Consider the following 20723-nt stretch of genomic DNA (forward strand, 5'->3'; position numbering starts at 1 on the left):
AAAAAAAAGTTGTTTTACATAATACTGCCACTGCAACTAACTTTAAATAGATGTGCCTCACACCAGACATTATTTTATTAGATTTTATTTTTGATGTTCATAGAAATCGTCCTCTCTTAGCTGGAGATGTCATTATGTATGCTATATGCATAGCAGTTAAATGACGCAAAACGGGCAAAAGAATGGAATTCGATTCAAGATGACCTCCTTTTACAGGCTGGTTACAGCACGACGGAGCTGCAGGCATATTAAGTAGGTGTCCATGTACATTATGTAGCCCAGGACTGACAGACATTCAAAAGCTGCCAGGGTGTTGTTAATTAGGACTATGAGAAAGACGAGGTTAATTAATGGGTAGAGGGTGAGTGCTGATATCATTTCTGTCATAAGATCTGACAACCTAGCATATCATATGTACAGCAAAGGTACATGCTATTAGCAGTGAAAGCCAAATCTCTACAAGTCAAATAAAGGTCATGCATTAATTCTGGAGAGGTGCAGAGCCCACCTTAAAATGTACATTTTCCTTTTTTGCAATAAGATGTTCCCCCCCATTATCCCGGTTCTCCCATGGAGGTAAAGGGATCAAACTTAAAAGTCGGCCTCACGCTGCTGTAGAAACAGATCCTGCAAGGTCAGAGCAGAAAGGACCAACTCCATTAAAGATAGACTCCGCTGAGGCAGATTAAGTCTGTCCTGTCCTCTCTATCCGCCTTCAGCTTCAGGAGTGATTACATCAGTGAGGCAAAAAATGTCTATTTTTGCAATGTCGTTCTAAGAAGCTCATTAATCTTGATCCGAAGGCGCAACTACACCCAATGAAGGTAGGGGGAAATCTGTTACACACCAACATCAGAGTCCATCTGTGGAAGAAAACCCACAAATATTTCTTTTTTTGGGCGGGGGGTTCACAGAGAAAACACAAGACTCCAAGCAGTCCCTACACCAAATGAACCCAAAAAACCTTTAGTTCTTTTCTAAAAAAATAATGAAAAAATAAGCAGTGAAATAACACCTGGGCAAGGTTGCTGCACCGCTGTGCAGGCTGGTTTCATCTGAGCAGGTCATAACATGCTCTTGCACACCCCCACTTCATGTGTGTATTTCGTTTTTAACAGGGAAAAAAAACTTGACTTAATCAGTGAGAAACAGTCAAAGTTTCATCTGGACACCTGTTTAGTCTGAAAATAAAAAAATACTTCAAAGTACCTGAGAAGTTAAACAGGAACTGACAATTCTTGGAATTATTCGTCTTTACAGAGTAAAGACAGCCAACAAAAACATGGTTCTGGGAAGTGTTGAGTCATTGCGTGACCAAAACACAACTGAGGATAAATCATACAGAGGCAGCAGTGCTTAACGACAAGCTTTCATTGCTTAACAGGGCCGTCTTTAACACATGCTGTCAAACTCAAGGTCCTATGAAGGAAATTCAGCCCTGCACTTCACATTATGGCTGCCAAATGCAGCTGGGAGCACGGACACACACAGCCAGCCATGGGCAGGTGTGAGATCGCCACACTATGAAAACCTTGGGTAAAAATACTCTGGTTTTATAATATGTCCAACCTCCAACTGCTTTTATTTAAAAACTAAAAATATGCATTTGTAATGCTAAAATATAATGTCAATTTATGCTGATTTTTCACTCCACAACACTTATATACTTTCAGTTTGAGATTATGTAAAGTAAGTGAGTAAGTTACGCTTTGTTGTGATGTCAACCTTGTTTTTTTGTTTCGTTTTGGTCACTGAATAACTGCTAGACCATTTGTGAAAAAAAATGGTCTAGCAGTGAATCTAACCTCTAGCTGCTAAGAGGTTACATTCACTGAATAATTCAGAAAATGCATCAAAGTTCCTTGTCATGTCAGCACCTCCAAACAATTAGCAGGCAAAAGTGAGTGACTCTTCATCGGTGCATACAAAGCATATGCATAGAGTAGCATAAAATTAAGTAATGTAGTAATCTGTTCATGCCTGCCACATCTGAATTTCAACATGTCATCAAAAACCAAAAAACAGCTTTTGTGAGCTGAAGATCACATTGTTTCAGGTGGACTTTTGAAAAATCAGAAAAATGTACATTATTGTTTGTGCGGCTATACACACAGTCCATTTAGGTTTTACATACATTCCTTAATGAGCCTGTTCTGTTAATAACATGAAGAAATATGACACACTACACTCACCCTTCTCCTTTTATAAAGTATACATCACTGCAGATAAAGACAACAGATAGCTCAAGACAAATCTAGAGGAATTGCATTTTAACTCCAAGAACAGTCTCACTTGATAAGTGTTAAAGTTTTAGTTTTTTTTTATGTAACAATTGCATCAAATATTCCCTCTGTGATCATAAATGACACATTTAGTCATAAAAACTGATGAGCGCCATTCAGGTCGCATGTGGAAGATTAAAAAAAGTCACATTTTGAGTGAAATGAAGAGCACTTGTCAGGCAAAAGAAAGGTTATGAGTCCAACTCTATATTCATGAAAACTTACATCAGGGTGGGCAAGCCACTGACCCTTATGACTATGACCTGTATAGTAAGTGTTTCCAGAGGTCAAGAACACTATGAAAGTGCTATGGAAATTCTGTCTGTTAAATATTCACCACAACCAGCCGAAGCAGAAGTACTCGCCTCCTTTTGTTTCAATGTGGTCGTTTCTGTCATGAGATCCAGTTTGTTTGCTCTCTGCTCAAACAGAGAATGAATAAAACTGACACTGTGCCTACATAGATATTTAATTAAAGAAAATTTTTAATTATATTGTTTGTGATTGAAGTTAAAACAAAGATGGAAACATACCTAAAGACGGTGTCGGTTCTTTTGTCTCTGAAAATGTAAAAGACAGGAAAAGCCCTGCTTTGTGTGTTCTTTCTATTGACCTTGCTTTCGCTGATATGTTTGGAGAAAACAACAAAAGATAAATGAGAAGAATTAAATTGTAGCCATTGCAAGACCAGAAACTGGTAAGATTCCTGTACTGATGAAGGGCTTTTGCATGTCCAGGTATGTGCATGTGTATACTTCTGCCTCTTAGGAATGCTAACAGGACTCGTTCACATCAGTATTTTACATGCAGGCTGCTACATTTGTTAAAAAAAAAATCATGTTAAGGTGTCCAGAGAAAGCCTAATAGTCCACAGCTCCATAACCATTTTCAGAAAGCTTAACTTTTTCATAATTTGTCTGAACTATTGGACACTTACTTTTGCACACAGCCTGAGATCAACAGCTACTCAATTTTTTTTTTTTTTTTTACAGAAGAAATATAAAAGCCACACTGCAATAAGCTGCAGAAACACCCTTGGTCCCATTTCGGGGAAGACTCAACATCAGGATTTTACTGCAGGCCTCAACAATCTATCCTTTGTGTGGACAGCTTGTTACAAAGCAATGCAATGGATATGTGTTTCTCATGTCCTCTTAATGCTTGCACACTCCGCCAGAAATGAGGGGGCACAGCTGGTCCTGATGACTCGAGCGCTCCAGCTTTTGAAGACTGACCTCAGATAACTGCTGGCCTCGTCACTTAGAGCACCTCTGAAATTACACCTGAAGTTTCCCTTGGTGCCCACAGAGTCCCACACAGTCAGGTGTTCGAACAGTCGGGGACAAAAGAAATGAAACTCCACTTCAAACTACAGCCAGCAGTAAAATTATATGAGCTTTAACTAAAAGGACTTTGAGCTGTATACCCAGTAAATCCATGCTGAATCATAAAATCCTGAGTGCCTGGACCATGTTCTTTATAGTAAGCCTGGAAAGCTATCTGTTATGACATATCATTAACTCTAGTGTTGAAGGTTGGGAATAGCAGATTATTCAAGTGGGAAATTATTTTACAAGACACATACAAGGCTATTCTCCCAGAAAAAGAAGCTGTATGGATGAATATAACAATTTATGAAGTTAGAAAAAGAGATTTTTATGCCATGAGTTAGTAAAGAGTCAATTATTGTTGTTCTGGTGTACCAATGCTTTTAATAAAAATAATGCCAGTTCCATGCTGTTGCTACAGTGTTGTCACATCTAAACATTAGTATTATTAATATGTATGTTCTGATTTGTTTTCCTGGTAACCAAGATAAATATAATGCAATAGTATGTTTGAAATGAAAGTTTGTAACATTTTTGAGGGGTTCTAAAATTCTAATTTCACCCCAAATAGCTTTTGTAAAGCCACAGACAATACTCAATTTAATGCAGAAGGACAATTAATATTTTCATTTCTTGGCAACTACTATAGTTAAAACCAAACATTGACATGTTTCTGAGGGAAAACTCGCCTTCAAACATCAACAATTAGACAAGACCAACACATCCACCCCCCAAAACTCCCCAGGACAAGGCGATCACCATGAAAACAAAGGTATGCAAAAGTGCTTGTTGTTGGAGATGAGGCAGTAAATGGAATCAGTCACGTTTGCAATACCAAGAAAACGAGTGTCATTTCTTTTTCTGGTAACATTGCTGAAACACCCTTCGTCCCATTTCGGGGAAGACTCAACATCAGGATTGGACTGAAGGCCTCAACAATCTCTCCTTTGTGTGGACAGCTTGTTACAAAGCAATGCAATGGATATGTGTTTCTCATGTCCTCTTAATGCTTGCACACTCCGCCAGAAATGAGGGGGCACAGCTGGTCCTGATGACTCGAGCGCTCCAGCTTTTGAAGACACACCTTAGATAACTGCTGGCCTCGTCACTTAGAGCACCTCTGAAATTACACCTGAAGTTTCCCTTGGTGCCCACAGAGTCCCACACAGTCAGGTGTTCGAACAGTCGGGGACAAAAGAAATGAAACTCCACTTCAAACTACAGCCAGCAGTAAAATTATATGAGCTTTAACTAAAAGGACTTTGAGCTGTATACCCAGTAAATCCATGCTGAATCATAAAATCCTGAGTGCCTGGACCATGTTCTTTATAGTAAGCCTGGAAAGCTATCTGTTATGACATATCATTAACTCTAGCGTTGAGAAGGTTGGGAATAGCAGATTATTCAAGCGGGAAATTATTTTACAAGACACATACAAGACTATCCTCCCAGAAAAAGAAGCTGTATGGATGAATATAACAATTTATGAAGTTAGAAAAAGAGATTTTTACGCCATGAGTTAGTAAAGAGTCGATCATCGTTGTTCTGGTGTACCAATGTGTTACGGCCGTGGGCCTTATGGGCTGGGTTGCAGGTGTCTTGTTGTCTGTCTTTGTGCTCCTCCCCTTTACAGGTGCTGCTGATTTTATTAATTTGGAGCACAGAGCATTTAAACCTGGCTGTCTTCTGGGTCGCCATCGGCGTCCACTCTGCCTTGATGCTTGCGGTGTTTTGTTGCCAGGCCTCATCTCCCCTCCTTTTGCACATTTGAGTTTGTCTTTGTTTTTGCACTTCAACAACTCCATATGCACTCATACACCACATCCAAACATTTGCATTACACCACTGATGCCGACATCCTCAATCCATTGTTGTTTGTGTTAATAAATATTCCTTTTTATGCACTTTAATCCCTGCATGGTCTCCCGTTATTGTTATGCCCTTGAGCCAGTCGTAACACAATGTTTTTAATAAAAATAATGCCAGTTCCATGCTGTTGCTACAGTGTTGTCACATCTAAACATTAGTATTATTAATATGTATGTTCCGATTTGTTTTCCTGGTAACCAAGATAAATATAATGCAATACTATGTTTGAAATAAAAGTTTGCAACATTTTTGAGGGGTTCTAAAATTCTAATTTCACCCCAAATAGCTTTCGTAAAGCCACAGACAGTACTCAATTTAATGTGGAAGAACAATTAATATTTTCATTTCTTGGCAACTACTATAGTTAAAACCAAACATTGAGATGTTTCTGAGGGAAAAATCGCCTTCAAACATCAACAATTAGACAAGACCAACACATCCACCCCCCAAAACTCCCCAGGACAAGGCGATCACCATGAAAACAAAGGTATGCAAAAGTGCTTGTTGTTGGAGGTGAGGCAGTAAACGGAATCAGTCACGTTTGCAATACCAAGAAAACGAGTGTCATTTCTTTTTCTGGTAACATTGCTGAAACACCCTTCGTCCCATTTCGGGGAAGACTCAACATCAGGATTGGACTGAAGGCCTCAACAATCTATCCTTTGTGTGGACAGCTTGTTACAAAGCAATGCAATGGATATGTGTTTCTCATGTCCTCTTAATGCTTGCACACTCCGCCAGAAATGAGGGGGCACAGCTGGTCCTGATGACTCGAGCGCTCCAGCTTTTGAAGACTGACCTCAGATAACTGCTGGCCTCGTCACTTAGAGCACCTCTGAAATTACACCTGAAGTTTCCCTTGGTGCCCACAGAGTCCCACACAGTCAGGTGTTCGAACAGTCGGGGACAAAAGAAATGAAACTCCACTTCAAACTACAGCCAGCAGTAAAATTATATGAGCTTTAACTAAAAGGACTTTGAGCTGTATACCCAGTAAATCCATGCTGAATCATAAAGTCCTGAGTGCCTGGACCATGTTCTTTATAGTAAGCCTGGAAAGCTATCTGTTATGACATATCATTAACTCTAGCGTTGAGAAGGTTGGGAATAGCAGATTATTCAAGTGGGAAATTATTTTACATGACACATACAAGACTATCCTCCCAGAAAAAGAAGCTGTATGGATGAATATAACAATTTATGAAGTTAGAAAAAGAGATTTTTACGCCATGAGTTAGTAAAGAGTCGATCATCGTTGTTCTGGTGTACCAATGTGTTACGGCCGTGGGCCTTATGGGCTGGGTTGCAGGTGTCTTGTTGTCTGTCTTTGTGCTCCTCCCCTTTACAGGTGCTGCTGATGTTATTAATTTGGAGCACAGAGCATTTAAACCTGGCTGTCTTCTGGGTCGCCATCGACGTCCACTCTGCCTTGATGCTTGCGGTGTTTTGTTGCCAGGCCTCATCTCCCCTCCTTTTGCACATTTGAGTTTGTCTTTGTTTTTGCACTTCAACAACTCCATGTGCACTCATACACCACATCCAAACATTTGCATTACACCACTGATGCTGACATCCTCAATCCATTGTTGTTTGTGTTAATAAATATTCCTTTTTATGCACTTTAATCCCTGCATGGTCTCCCGTTATTGTTATGCCCTTGAGCCAGTCGTAACACAATGTTTTTAATAAAAATAATGCCAGTTCCATGCTGTTGCTACAGTGTTGTCACATCTAAACATTAATATTATTAATATATATGTTCTGATTTGTTTTCCTGGTAACCAAGATAAATATAATGCAATACTATGTTTGAAATGAAAGTTTGTAACATTTTTGAGGGGTTCTAAAATTCTAATTTCATCCCAAATAGCTTTTGTAAAGCCACAGACAGTACTCAATTTAATGTGGAAGGACAATTAATATTTTCATTTCTTGGCAACTACTATAGTTAAAACCAAACATTGAGATGTTTCTGAGGGAAAAATCGCCTTCAAACATCAACAATTAGACAAGACCAACACATCCACCCGCCAAAACTCCCCAGGGCAAAGCGATCACCATGAAAACAAAGGTATGCAAAAGTGCTTGTTGTTGGTGATGCGGCAGTAAATGGAATCAGTCACGTTTGCAATACCAAGAAAACGAGTGTCATTTCTTTTTCTGGTAACATTGCTGAAACACCCTTCGTCCCATTTCGGGGAAGACTCAACATCAGGATTTTACTGCAGGCCTCAACAATCTATCCTTTGTGTGGACAGCTTGTTACAAAGCAATGCAATGGACATGTGTTTCTCATGTCCTCTAAATGCTTGCAAAAGTGCTTGTTGTTTTAGATGAGGCAGTAAATGGTATCAGTCATGTTTGAAATACCAAGAAAATGAGTGTAACATCCTGGTAACATTGTATCTGATTTGACTCACAAAGTACACTCTCTGACCACTGATCAACCAAATATTGAGACTTTAGTCGTGCATGTTGGTGCCAACGATCTGGCTAAACAAAAATCTGAGATTCTGAAAAGGGACCTTAATATTCTTCTAAACACTATGGGACTATTAAAAATGAAGTTATTTCTCAGGGGTCCAATTCCATCACCTCAATGGGGAGACAAAAAACACTCCAGGCTGTTCATGATAAACAAATGGCTGATTAAAACCTGCTCTGCCAGCTCAGTGACCTTCATTGATAACCTCAGGATCTATTGGCAGCACTTTCACCTCTTTGGAAGAGGTTGGCACTATCTTAATAAACAGGGGATAAAGCTGCTCACTGCAAATCTTTTTAATTTTATCAACAAGAACAACGATGTGATCATCGCTTCAGAAGAACAGGCTCAAGCATGTCTGATTAGGATGGAACACTTCGCGTATCAAGAACAAATTATTCCAAAACAAACTGATACAACATCGATTGGAGACGGAGCGACTGGTCCCTCACCTCCTCCACTCATTCACTGCAGTCACAAAATACCTATGAAGAAAAGTCTTCTGGACCAGAGTTTCTCAAATTTATGGATGGAATGAATTTTCAACAAATTTTCTAGCTTCTTTTCAGAGAAAATAATAAAAAACAAAAATCTGAGGATTAATCTGCATATCCACTCCAAAGCCAGTACCAGTGCTGTGCCCAAACAAAACAAACGCAGGAAAAATGTTCTCACTAAAACCAGAAAGTTAGAGCACACCACACCAGTTTTAATGTTCCTACACTGGCTCCCTGTTTCTCAGAGAATAAACTTTAAAATACTGTTGCTAGTTTATAAATCACTGAACGGCTTAGCACCACAATATATTAAAGATCAAACTTTTATCAAACTTCCAGACCCCTCAGGTCTTCTGGTTATGCTTTTCCAGAGCCAGAACCAAACGAGAAGCAGCATTCAGCTTCTATGCACCATAAAATCTAGAACAAGCTTCCAGAAAACTGCAAAACTGCTGAAACACTGAGTGTTTCAACTCTAAACCCACCTGTTCAGAGTTGTATTTGAAACATAATCAATTAAGAATTTAATGATGGCACTTGACTTACTGTAAGGTTTTGATTGTTGATTCTATGTTGCATGACTTTGTGTTTTCATGTTTTTATGATGTAAAGCACTTTGAAATGCCTTGTTGCTGAAATGTGCTATCCAAATATCCAACATTTGATTGATTGATTTAAACAGGTATTGCTCCATAATTTAGAAATGTACGTGAAGTATTTTATAAGCGAAAGAAGAAAAAAAAAAAAGAAGATGCTGACAACAGAAACTACACTCGTATGATTAAATGATCGTTTGAAGTCATGTTTTGTTTGAATTAAAACAAACCAAATTCTTTCTGGTATTTTATCACGATGCTTTATTTCCCAAACAAATTACTGAATGGAAGAAGATGGTTCTCTGACACTGATTTTTACATAAACCAATCTAGGAATATCTCAGACTGACACAAATCAAAGACCCAAATTTAATCCGGAGGATCTTGCAGAGTGTGAAATTTAATAAACGAATAGTGTTATTGCAGCTGAACAGACAAAAAGCACAAAAATAAGCCTCCCCCCCCCCGCCCCCCCGACATGCGCCGATTTAGATTAATCTAATGGCTACCGAATGTGTGGGCATGATGTCACAATGAGCTTTTCATTATGAAACTGCAAGAGCAATATTCCTTGTTGTATGTACACAACCTATTCATAATAACAGGATGAATGGCTTGGTGCCACATTAACAGATTGCCCAGCACAGTAGTCGTAATGTAGAATAATACGCTGTCCTTATTATTCAAGTCTGATGGAATTTATTCTTAAAGAAAAAGAAATAAGAATAAGAATAAGAATACGGCTGCGACAGACTGGCGACTTGTCCAGGGTGTATCACTCTCCTCTCGCCCGAAACGTTCGCTGGAGATAGACACCAACACCTTTCCTGACCCCATTAGGGACAAGGGTGTAAGAAAATGGATGGAATAATAATACAGAGCTACTCGTGGAACTTTTGGTCACAAAATAAAAGAAGCAAAACAGAGAGGATACGGTGAAGCAAAGTTTATCAAGCTGTGACAAATGGTGGCCTTCCTGCTGTAAAGGCCAACAAAACCTTCAGGAGTAAAAACATTTTCAGATTCCCTTTATTCCCACTAGGAGTGAGCCTTTATGAGATTCTGACAGAATGGTAACCTTGAACAGAAATATCACACTCTCATGATGGTACTATAAAACGAAAAACAGAAAAACTAATTCAGAGACTATGATTAAACAGTTGTATTTACTGTTGAGGAAAAAATAGCATATTAATAGAGTTATACAAATGCTTAAAATGATGACTTGAATGTAGATTTTGGTGCATGTGAAAGAGTACAGGTGAGTGAGTTCTGCTGCATTCAAATCAGCCAGAATCATCTTAAAAATTAAGGTTGAAATTATTAGACAGTAAATTTGCTGATCAGAGGTCAAAAAATATTTTTTTTCAGTCATGTTTTAAAATGTGAATACAGCATTTATTGATGATATACACCGTGTTTCAAATTATTATGCAAATTGGATTTAAGTGTCATAAAGATTACAGTTTATGTTGTGCTATTAAATTTATAGATGGTATTGTGTGTCAGGGCTCTTTGAATCACTATAATTAATTTCAGAGAGCTGGGTTCATTAGTTTGTCTGGTGAGCTCAATTAAAGGAAATCTACTTAAGAAGGATGTTCCTCATTATTAAGCAGGCCACAGGTTTCAAGCAATATGGGAAAGAGAAAGGATCTCTGCTGACGAAAATCATCAGATAGTGTAGTGCCAAATGACAAGGTATGGAAACATTAGATATTTAACAAAAACTGAAGCGTTATCGTACTGTGAAGAGATTTGTGGCTGATTCAGAACAAAGATGGGTTTGTACTGATAAAGGCATAATGAGGAAGGTTTCTGTTAGACAAATTCATCGGATTAAGAGAGCAGCTGTTAAAATGCCCTTACAAAGCAGCAAACAGTTAATTGAAGCTGCTGGTGCCTCTGGAACCTCAAGGTGGAGGATCCTCCACAGGCTTGAGGTGCATCAACCTATCGGCCTCCCCTAACCAGAGCTCACAAGCAGAAACGGTCTCAGTGGGCCCAACCGTACATGAAGATTAATTTTCAAACAGACTTGTTCACTGATAACTGCTGTGCAACCCTGGATGGTCCAGATGGACGGAGTAGTGGATTGGTGGTGGATGGCCACCACATCCCAACACAGCTGTGACGTCAGCAAGGAGGTGGTGGAGTCATGCTTTGGGCTGAAATCATTGGTTGGCCCTTCAGAGTCCCTCAAGGTGTGAAAATGATCTCAGCAAAGTATATGGACTTTCTGACTGATCACTTTCTGTCATGGCTCAAAAAGAAGAGCCGTACCTTCAGTAGCAAAATTATCTTCATGCATGACAATGAATGCTGCAAGGAATACCACTGTGTCATTGGCTGCTATGGGCATGAAAGGGGAAAAACTCATGGTGTGGTCACCATCCTCCTCTGACCTCAACCCTATTGAAAACCTTTGGAGCTTTGTTCAGTAAAATTTGATTTATACTGTAATAGTTCATGACTTGAAAATTATACTGACCATCATTTGCATTGACCATTTAAGAAAATATCACTTGCATAACAATTTGGAATACGGTGTAGTAAAATCAAATGTGGAAAAATACACAGAGTGTCTGACATAGGAAAAATACAACACTGACTTTTTGTTGATTTCTACCACCGCTATTTTTCTCTACAGTTTTCAAGAAGTCCACTTCGCACTTTGTAGGTGTAAACAAATTACTAACTTGGATTTGTTCTAGTTGGGGGGATTGTCTGGAGGGGGAACACTATCAAACCCAGAAGAACAGTAACTTCAGAAAAAAACATCTCTTCCTCGCTCACTCTTCTGCATGAATCAGTTCATCTCATCTGATGCTAATGAGAGGAGTAGCCCTATTACTGGGTCTTTATCACTCACATGGACGATGTGAGTGATAATTTCATCAGCTTTTTTAGATTCCTTATTGCTGTGAAGCAGCTGGAGCAAAAAATCTCAACCTGCAAAGATTAACCCAATGACAGTTGTTTCAGCTTTTGTCGTAAGTCACATGGCAGCAAGTTTATTAATACTTGACATAGATGTGGGGTTTTTAGAAAACAACTTTAAATCTATGCCCATTTCTATGTACATTCAAAAATGCAGTCAAGAGTGAACAGGAAAACTGAAGTAAGTGCTCAAGAAGGATCCAATGCCTTAAAACTTTCTGCTCAGGATGACATTTTAACCACCATTTATTGAAGCTCTGATAAAAATGCTTCAGAAGCTTTAAATGAATTCCCTTTTACTACTTTTAAATAATTTAACATGAAACATTGAGATTTTTTTACCTCCTCAATGTGTATGTTGGCAAAATAAACTCATGTCCAGTTGTTTACGTGTTAAACGTTTTAGTTATGGCCCTTATTGCGGTAATGTGCATGCTTAGACAAACCGTAGCTGTTTTGCTGCAGCCATTTTTTGACTTATAAAAAGGTCAACATGCACCTTCCTTACTTTATTGGCCTTTTCTCTCGCATTTGCAAGAGTGAATAAGAGAAATGAGTCCTTTAGTGATGACATATTTATGTCCCAGGAATAGAATAGAGGAAGTCACAGATTACAGATCAGACTCACCACCATTACAAATCGTTTTAATAGAAAAGGAAAAACTGATCCAGCTTCCAACTTGTAAATAAATTAAAGCTACTTTTGATTTTTGGAGAAAAAAAAATGTTTGGTTAAAATGAAAGAAATTCTACAAAATTAAAAACAATCTTCCAAATAAAAAGATTTCAAGACACTGTGAATAACAAACTACGAAACACAAAAAAAAATACAGTTAGTCATTTTAAAAGGAATTGTGTTTTTGTTTTGTTTTTTTTACAAATTCTTAACATCAAATTTCTTTCCTAACTGAAATGTCCTCAAAGGTCAGATTTTCAGACTTTTTTCAAATATATTTTCAGTGTGAGATTACAGCTCAGCGATTAAAGGTTAATTTATTTTAGTGACTTTAGAAGGGGCCTGATAAATGTAGAATGCTCTTTGCATAGCTTGTTGATTTATGGAAACTCTGTAAAATACACAACCTTGATGAGCTCTGCTTCAGCCTTTCAAACAAGAAGAAAAGGCATCTGTTCGTTGTTACAGAAATATTTTTAGCTGGTAGTCTTAGATGGAACTCTCTTTTTCTCCATCTACTCTAAAACACTGCACACATGAAAGTTGTCAATTGTCTCTCTTTTCTGCCGCTCTCAAAGCAAAAATAATCTTCTCTCCTCGCAGTGCGCATCACAAGCCTCCAAAACTAAGACCAAAATTAGTTAAAGGGATTGTTTTAATCGTGAATAAACAGAGACGAGCATGCACCGAGGAAAAGAAGAAACAAGAGAATAGGGTGTTTGCTTTAATGCGGTTTGGAGCTGCAGGATGAAGCTCCATTGTTGTCGGTGTGTACGCAGAGAACAGCTATCCTGCACACCTGTACTCTGCTGTCTTCGATTTGCAGACACAGAGGGAGAGCATCTCATTTCAGACAATAAGTATCCAGCTGCAGAGACAAACAGATACCAGACAGCAACCAGGAATAATTAGACAGTTCTATGCCAGGCATAAAATGAATATTTTGGTATGTTTGAAGAGCCTTTGGGTGATGTGCGTACGAGTACTTGCAGTGCAGATCGCCTCAATATGGAAAGTCAGGTGAGGCCATGAATAAGACCATTGTTTAATGCACAAACAATGTTGTGTAAAAGCATTCAATTTCTTTGAAGTGCAAGAAGTTTATGATTTTGCACTTCCTGTTCTAACATCCCCATTCTGAACAGCAGGGTTAGCTAAAAGAACCTGGTTGAGTTTCTAAACTGAAGGCGTCCCAACCACCATCAGCTACACACAGACATTTCACACGTCAACCCGCAGACTTAAGGAAATTACCCCATAATGCAGAAGATTAGCATTTATTATGAGAATTAATCTATTTCAATAGAGAATATTACAGAGGTAGACATGTTAATGCCTCACAGGTCTGTTTCGCAGCACTGGATAACAGACCTGTCAAATACAGGAAACCACAAAGTCTCCTGTATTTGACGATGAGACAGTGAGCTTTTTCATGTTTTTCTGATAATAGCAGAGCTACAGACGGCTGGTGTTTATATTCAATGGGCAAAAAGTGAAGAGCACTGGGGTCAGTTTACCGGGTAACACAGCAGACAGAAATCTATGCGTGCTTATAGCTGCACATTTTAATGGTTCAAACAAGAAATATACCTCAATATGCTTTAATACGCACAGAAGAAACCACCTTGGCACTGCCACATCTAAGTGGAGCTAGCATCTAAGCTTGCCGTAACAAGCAATTAAGCATTTAATCGCGTGATAAACTAAGATGAGCTCGCTAATTTTCATTCTGATGATTATTTTTTGAAGAGCAATTTTGCTTGCAGAGACATCACAATCCATTTCATTGATGGTTTGTAAGTGGTTTTTATCTCCATTTTGTTCATTGTTTTGGACAGCTGTGTTTTATTTTGTACATTTAAAATGTTTAAAGTGTTCTTTTTAAAATTAAAGTTTATTAGTCTTGAGAGAATGAACTTGAATTATTATCCCATTATCATTATATTACTTGAAAATGGTTTCAATACAACAACATTACCAAAATAATTACTGGGACAATTTAGCATCCAGCAAAATTTCTTATTGTGACAAATTTTACTACTAGGCCGACTAACATCTACGGTCTTCCCTATTGCTGCTCTTTGGGTTAAAACCAACCAGAGCCAAGAAAAATTAATGGTGCTCCTGGATTGACTGCTTTGTAGATGCCACCTCATAATTATTTTGGCTTCCCACATTTTCTTTGGATTATTTTAGAAAAGCTGTATGAGAAAATTTGGAATTGTGTTCCACTGAAAAATCTGCCAGCATGATTCTGCAAAAAGGCAAAGGTCCACTCTATGTATCAACAACAATCAGTAAAATAAAATAAAATTAAGTATCAAAATCCATGATGAGTTTAGGCAATGGCAATTAAGTAAGAATGCTTTTTGTTGCACTTTTCTAAAATCACACTGTGAGTCTGATGTTGGAAACAATCAGTTTCACCATATAAGGGTCGTGACGTTACCGATCAACTTTGATAACACAGGTGGAAGTAGTGGAGGATGACATTTTAGAAAAAAATATACAGATTTAAACTCCTGCTCCTCTCTCATTTTAGACAAGAAAATAACAATAATCTGGCATTTCAGAGTATTTTGAATATTATAGAGGTAAAAAAAAAATGAATGTATATATATATGTATAGGTGTGTGTGTAAAAATAAGCAAAGTAACCACTCGATGTTTTTGTTCCTGATTAAATGGAAGAAAACGTGTACAAAAACAACCTGCCCATGCAGCTTACAGTCCGAACGAACACAAATAAGATGAGACTGCACAATTTCGTTTCACAGTTCTGACAACAATGCAACTGGGGTTCGTCATGCTGCATCAAGGGGGCAACAATCAGCTTCTCCTTAAGTTCCACAGAAGTATTCAGGCAGGCCTGATTTCATTATGGGCTATGAATGAAGTCACTTTCTCCAGCAGAAAACCCCCATAATGATTCATTGTCGTCGTACAGAGTAGCGGCAGCCACTAACTGGAAAACAGTGAACTGTCCTGCTTTTGTCAATAACGCCTTCCTTTGACTAAGCCATTTGTCTCAATGAGCCAAACGCGCTTAAATCAACCGCCGTGATTCCGAATAAGGAGATCCTGCGAAGTACGGAAGGCAAAAAACGCGTTTTCTGCATCAAGATCATTTGAAAACCCGATCCGGCGGTGGTGTTTATTTGTCATCAGCCGAACACCGAGCATGCACATCGTCTGTGGATGTTGTTCCGAGTCCCGGAACAAACAAAGCGCTCCGGAGCATCAAAAAACATATCTGAACATGCAGATCTGCACGGAAAACGAAAGGAGAGCGAACAAAGCCTCACCTAAACGCCGCCTCGTTGCTGTCTGGATTCTGCTGGCCGCCGCCTCATTATTCCGCTCCCGTACGCCTTGTTGCACAGCGAGCATGCGGCTCGGCTTGGCTCGCCTCTGCCCTCCCTCCGTTCACTGAGCTGATATCCACTACAACTCCGAGCCGAGCGGCTGTGTTGTCTGTCACATTGTTGCTGCCCTTTTTCTCTCTCTCGCATCCATATCCGATTTTTTCTTAAAGAGGCGGAGCCAGAGAGAGACATTTTTTGTTTCCTGCCAAGCACCGAGGTAGCTTCGTATGAAGGGGAGGGAAGGAAAGAAAACAATTTTTTTTTAAAAAAAAAGGATGGTCAGTAAAATATCTGTCACCCTGCAAATGCAAAAAAAAAAAAAAATGATGGAAGCTGACAAATATTTCAGATTTGAAATTCCTTCTGGTTCAAACCAGATTCCTTCTGGTTTGTTTTGCTCACAGAATATATATTTTTTTAGCTAATATTGTTTTAGCATAATTGAAATATGTCACATTAAAACAAACAATTTGTTGAGCAAATTTAATCGCACCTCAATATCCTGAGACATTATTTATTTCCGTGATTAAATTTTACGAGTGGTACTTTTCTGTCAATCATTTTAATGATTTTCACTTCTAGCTCAAAAGTCAGTTCTGAAAGTTTGAAGTCTGTGTTATATTATGTCGTGTACACTTCCGTGGGAAGGCAAGCATTTAACATCGCCAACCATAAGGCAACAAAGCGTCACGATTGCAATCCAACCATGGCAATGAAAGTTAGGTGGAAGAAAAAAGTGGTACGGGCAAAGTTTCACAAGCAAGCTGAAGCTTATAAACTACTGATTTCACTTGTTGGATCTATTTGACAGCATGTCCTTATATTGTGAAGTATGCATCATAAGTAATTTCTTCAAAATTTATTTCATGTGAATTATTGAACAATGCAGTGTAGCATTGAGGATATCAGTGTGTGACTCGGCTGAGGTGTTTAGGAGGCCCAGATTGCTCTCATAGTTTCCTGCTGCTCACATGCATAACTGGTTGTGTTATCTCTCATCTTCGTCTTGTTAATAGACAGTAGGTCTCCTTTGGGGCTTTGGTCAGATCAGTTTTGTTCAGTCAAGCACAGTGATACAATGATCATTAAAGCAGATACAGTGTGGGCAAGTATATTTTGGGTTTTTATTAGCTTTAAGTCATAAATGTAAAAATGTACAGAAATAAATGGTTGAACAATATCACTTTGTGTGTAATTGAGCTATAGTAGTTTCTCATTTTGAATTGAATTACTGAAATTAATTAAATGTTTGATAATATTCTAATATACTGAGAGTTGTCTTTATGTAAACATCCTCATTACACAGGATCATGACGTGGGATTTATTTCCCAGGAGATTTGTCCTGCTCATAACCAATCGCTTTGTCAAATATTGTCCTAACTTAATTGGCAAACGTCAGCACCATTCTTTCGTCTGTAGAGCAAACAGATTGTTGAACATACAAAGTGCTGCACCTTTCCTACCGTGCTCTTTAGCATGCAAGAAAATTCAATGTAAAAGTTTTGTTTTCTATCTAAGAGACTCCAAGACTTGCTTTTATGATACTTTTAAGGGACTATCTGGAGAACCCAATGAACCAGCAACGAGACCTTGAGGCCAAGGGCGTAAATCCCATCTCATTATTGGGGGGGACCATAAACAGGAACATTTCTTCAGACCAATTTTGGGAGGGATTGGCAAAGTTACAATGAAATGTAACGTAAAATGTGGTTTAGAAAGTTTTTAAACCACATTTAAGCTGCAGGACCAAAAATGACTAGTAATGCATATCAAACGTGTTTTTCTCAGTAAGCAACCTATTGAGAAATAAAACTAAAATTCAAATGTTGCTTCTTTATGAGTTTTGTTCAGACTCACTGATCCAATCTCTGCTACACCTTTACAAAAATGTAAGGTTCTAAATAAAAAATCTTTAATGAATAACTCCTCTTAATAAAATTCCTCATAAACATTGATCTATTGAAATGGCTTCTGATACAAGTTATGGGTAATTTAAATTATAACTTGTTAAGTTGCTTTATTTTTAAACTTTTTTTAGTTTTGTCATGTGCTGGGTGACAGAGAACCAACAGGTAGATAGAAATGAATATCTGGGGAGTATCATAACTTAAACGTAACATTTAAAGCACCGGGTTTATATAGAAAAATATTCAGATTTTATTTTGTGGTTTTAAAGGCTCTACATTGAAGATAGTGAGAAATAAAAGCACGGCTTTCTTTATTTCTATCTGTTCTCTCTTCTGTTCTCGGCTCCCTGGGTCCACTTGCTCAGCCTCTCCCTCCCGTTTCAAGCTCTTCTAATTAAAACTTAAAGTGTTAAATATGAATGAGATGTTTGCTACCTTCGACAAAAAAAGCTTAAGTCTATGAAAGCAGTGTAGCAGTTTTGCAAATGAGGCAGCTTATCATAACTGAGCCAAGGTAATGAAACAACAAACTGCAGTCTGATCTTTATTGTTAATGTGTTTCTTCTTATTGAGCAGTGAAACTCAATAAAAGTTTTACGTGTCTTTTGCTTTAAGTATTTACTTACTGGTGGTGATGGGTCCAGCAACACCGGTGCGTCGGCTCATGCAAGCCCATAGACAAAACCTCGTGTCGACGCGCGTATTACTTTCGGCGAGGCACGTGACCGGTACAGGAACTGTTTGGAAATGACACTGAAGTAAATCTGTCAACGCGATGCATTTGCCAAAATAATTCTTGATCTTTTACGGTACAGCGTCAACTATGGAGCCTCAAGGCAAAGGAAAGGTTTCGTTGTTTGGGACCATTTTGATCTACATCAGAAAATAAGGTATTGGTTGTCACTTCGTTGTAGTTTCATCCGGTTCTTTTCAGTTTCTACTTGATCTATCTGAATCCAAATTCAGCTGAAATCGACTCTTAGTTTACTTTCATATTATGTTCTGCAGGTTAAGTGTTGCATATGTTTGACAGAACTGTCTTATTTAAATAAATCCACCTCCTCGATGCTGAGGCATGATAGGGCCAGGCATCAGAATGAAGTCCCAAATACAAATAGGATAAACTCAGGTTTTTATACATTATCTCATATAAATGTATTGTTTACTTCATTTTTTCTACAGCAGGAGAAGTTGTGTCAAAAAAGCATAACAAACAAAATTCCTAAATGTTGGGAAAACGTATATTTTTCAATGAAAATTTGTGAAAAAAAAACAACTAGTTCACAAGCATCCTGATTCCAAACACGTTCACTTAAATTTTCACTTGATGGTACATGTTCACATTATTTATTGACTGTGTATCTAAGAATATCAAATATATTTTTAATTTGACTGAAGACATGGCATAATATAAAATACAATAAAATACAATGACTTAAATCTTATTGTATAGACTAAGTCATCAAATCAGTCTGTCAACTGCGTTGCCTGTAGGGATTTTTAATGTCCAGCAGGTGTCAGTATTCAGTGACACAGTATCGACTCGGCATCAATACAGTTTTGCTATGGGTCGAAATGCTTCATGACGCCTCATTTACCCATCACTAGTATTTACTTTGTGCTGCAAAGTACAGCACAAAGTGCTGCAGAGCCACAGGTAACTCCTCACTTCAGCGGCTCTGCCGAGCCTGTACCTTTCAGCGCTGCTGTTGCTCCTTCTGCACTTTGGACTGAACCATTGTTCTAACGATGGTAGGGGGAAACCAAATTTTTTTTTTCTGAGATAAATGGCAGATTTATTTCGTTCTTTGTTTCTTTTGCCTGTTCATATTGATATTATTTAAATGCAAATGTTTCTTCAATGATTTTTTTTTTTGGAGAGGGGGGCAATTCTAGACTTTTCCAAGATTAGGGGGGTCCGGACACCCGACCACCGGGGCATTTACGCCTATGCTTGGGGTAGTATTCAGAGATTCTAGCAAGGCAAGAAGCTAAAAGGATGAAGTGCAATACATCACCATAGACAATAATAGACACAAAGGTTGTTTCCACCAATTTCTTTTCCACACAAAAGGAAAAGCAAGACTTATTTGTGTAGAAAAATCCCAGGGTTTTTACAACATTCTGATGATAATGCTTCTTAAAAAACTTACCACATTCATGCAGCCTGCAGGCTCATGAATGAACCAACACCGGAAGATGACACGATTCCAAAAATCATTTCTGACTCAAGCTGCTTGGATTCCGTGCAGGGTCAATGGCAACATTTCAGTACTTTTTGTCCTTAAGAGGCTCGGATGTTGCTCCAGGTTATCAGATTTTTAACACAGATTCAATGTGTTAAAAATTCTTATGATAACATGAAAATCACTCAGTCAGATTTATTAATAATCCTGTGCATGATATGAGAGACACAAAGTTACACTCTTGAACTGTCTTGACAGATAGAAAGCTCTGAGTACCAAACATGTCTGTTTTATCCAAGGAGAGAACATAAGAAAAGACAATGGGAGGCAGACTGTTGTCTTTGCAGGTGCTAAACAAAAAACAACATTTCTGGGGCAACTTTCAGTGTGTTAGACAAGATCATTCTGTGAAAGTTCGTAAGCATTAAAATAAAGATGACATGACCTTCAGAATAATAAAGCCATAAAAATCCTCCTTGAACATTTTTTTTCCACTACATTGTATTCACAATGGCTCAGACATTTGCATGTTTATGTATAAACACATCTGGGTATCACGCCTTCTTATCTTTCTTTTCTAAAGAAATATAGA

At 38.2% G+C, this 20723-nt stretch overlaps 1 protein-coding gene across 1 annotated transcript in view; it reads right to left on the reverse strand.

Moving 5' to 3' along the window:
• Positions 1-16203, reverse strand: part of st6gal2 (ST6 beta-galactoside alpha-2,6-sialyltransferase 2) — a 54211-nt gene extending 38008 nt beyond the window's left edge. The window contains exon 1 of the mRNA XM_023336627.1: positions 15978-16203. The gene's annotated coding sequence lies outside the window, so the exon portion shown is untranslated. The remainder of the gene's footprint in view (positions 1-15977) is intronic.
• Positions 16204-20723: the final 4520 nt, after the last annotated feature.

The sequence above is a fragment of the Xiphophorus maculatus genome, chromosome 7 (genome assembly GCF_002775205.1).
Source record: "Xiphophorus maculatus strain JP 163 A chromosome 7, X_maculatus-5.0-male, whole genome shotgun sequence".
Taxonomy (NCBI): Eukaryota; Metazoa; Chordata; class Actinopteri; order Cyprinodontiformes; family Poeciliidae; genus Xiphophorus; species Xiphophorus maculatus.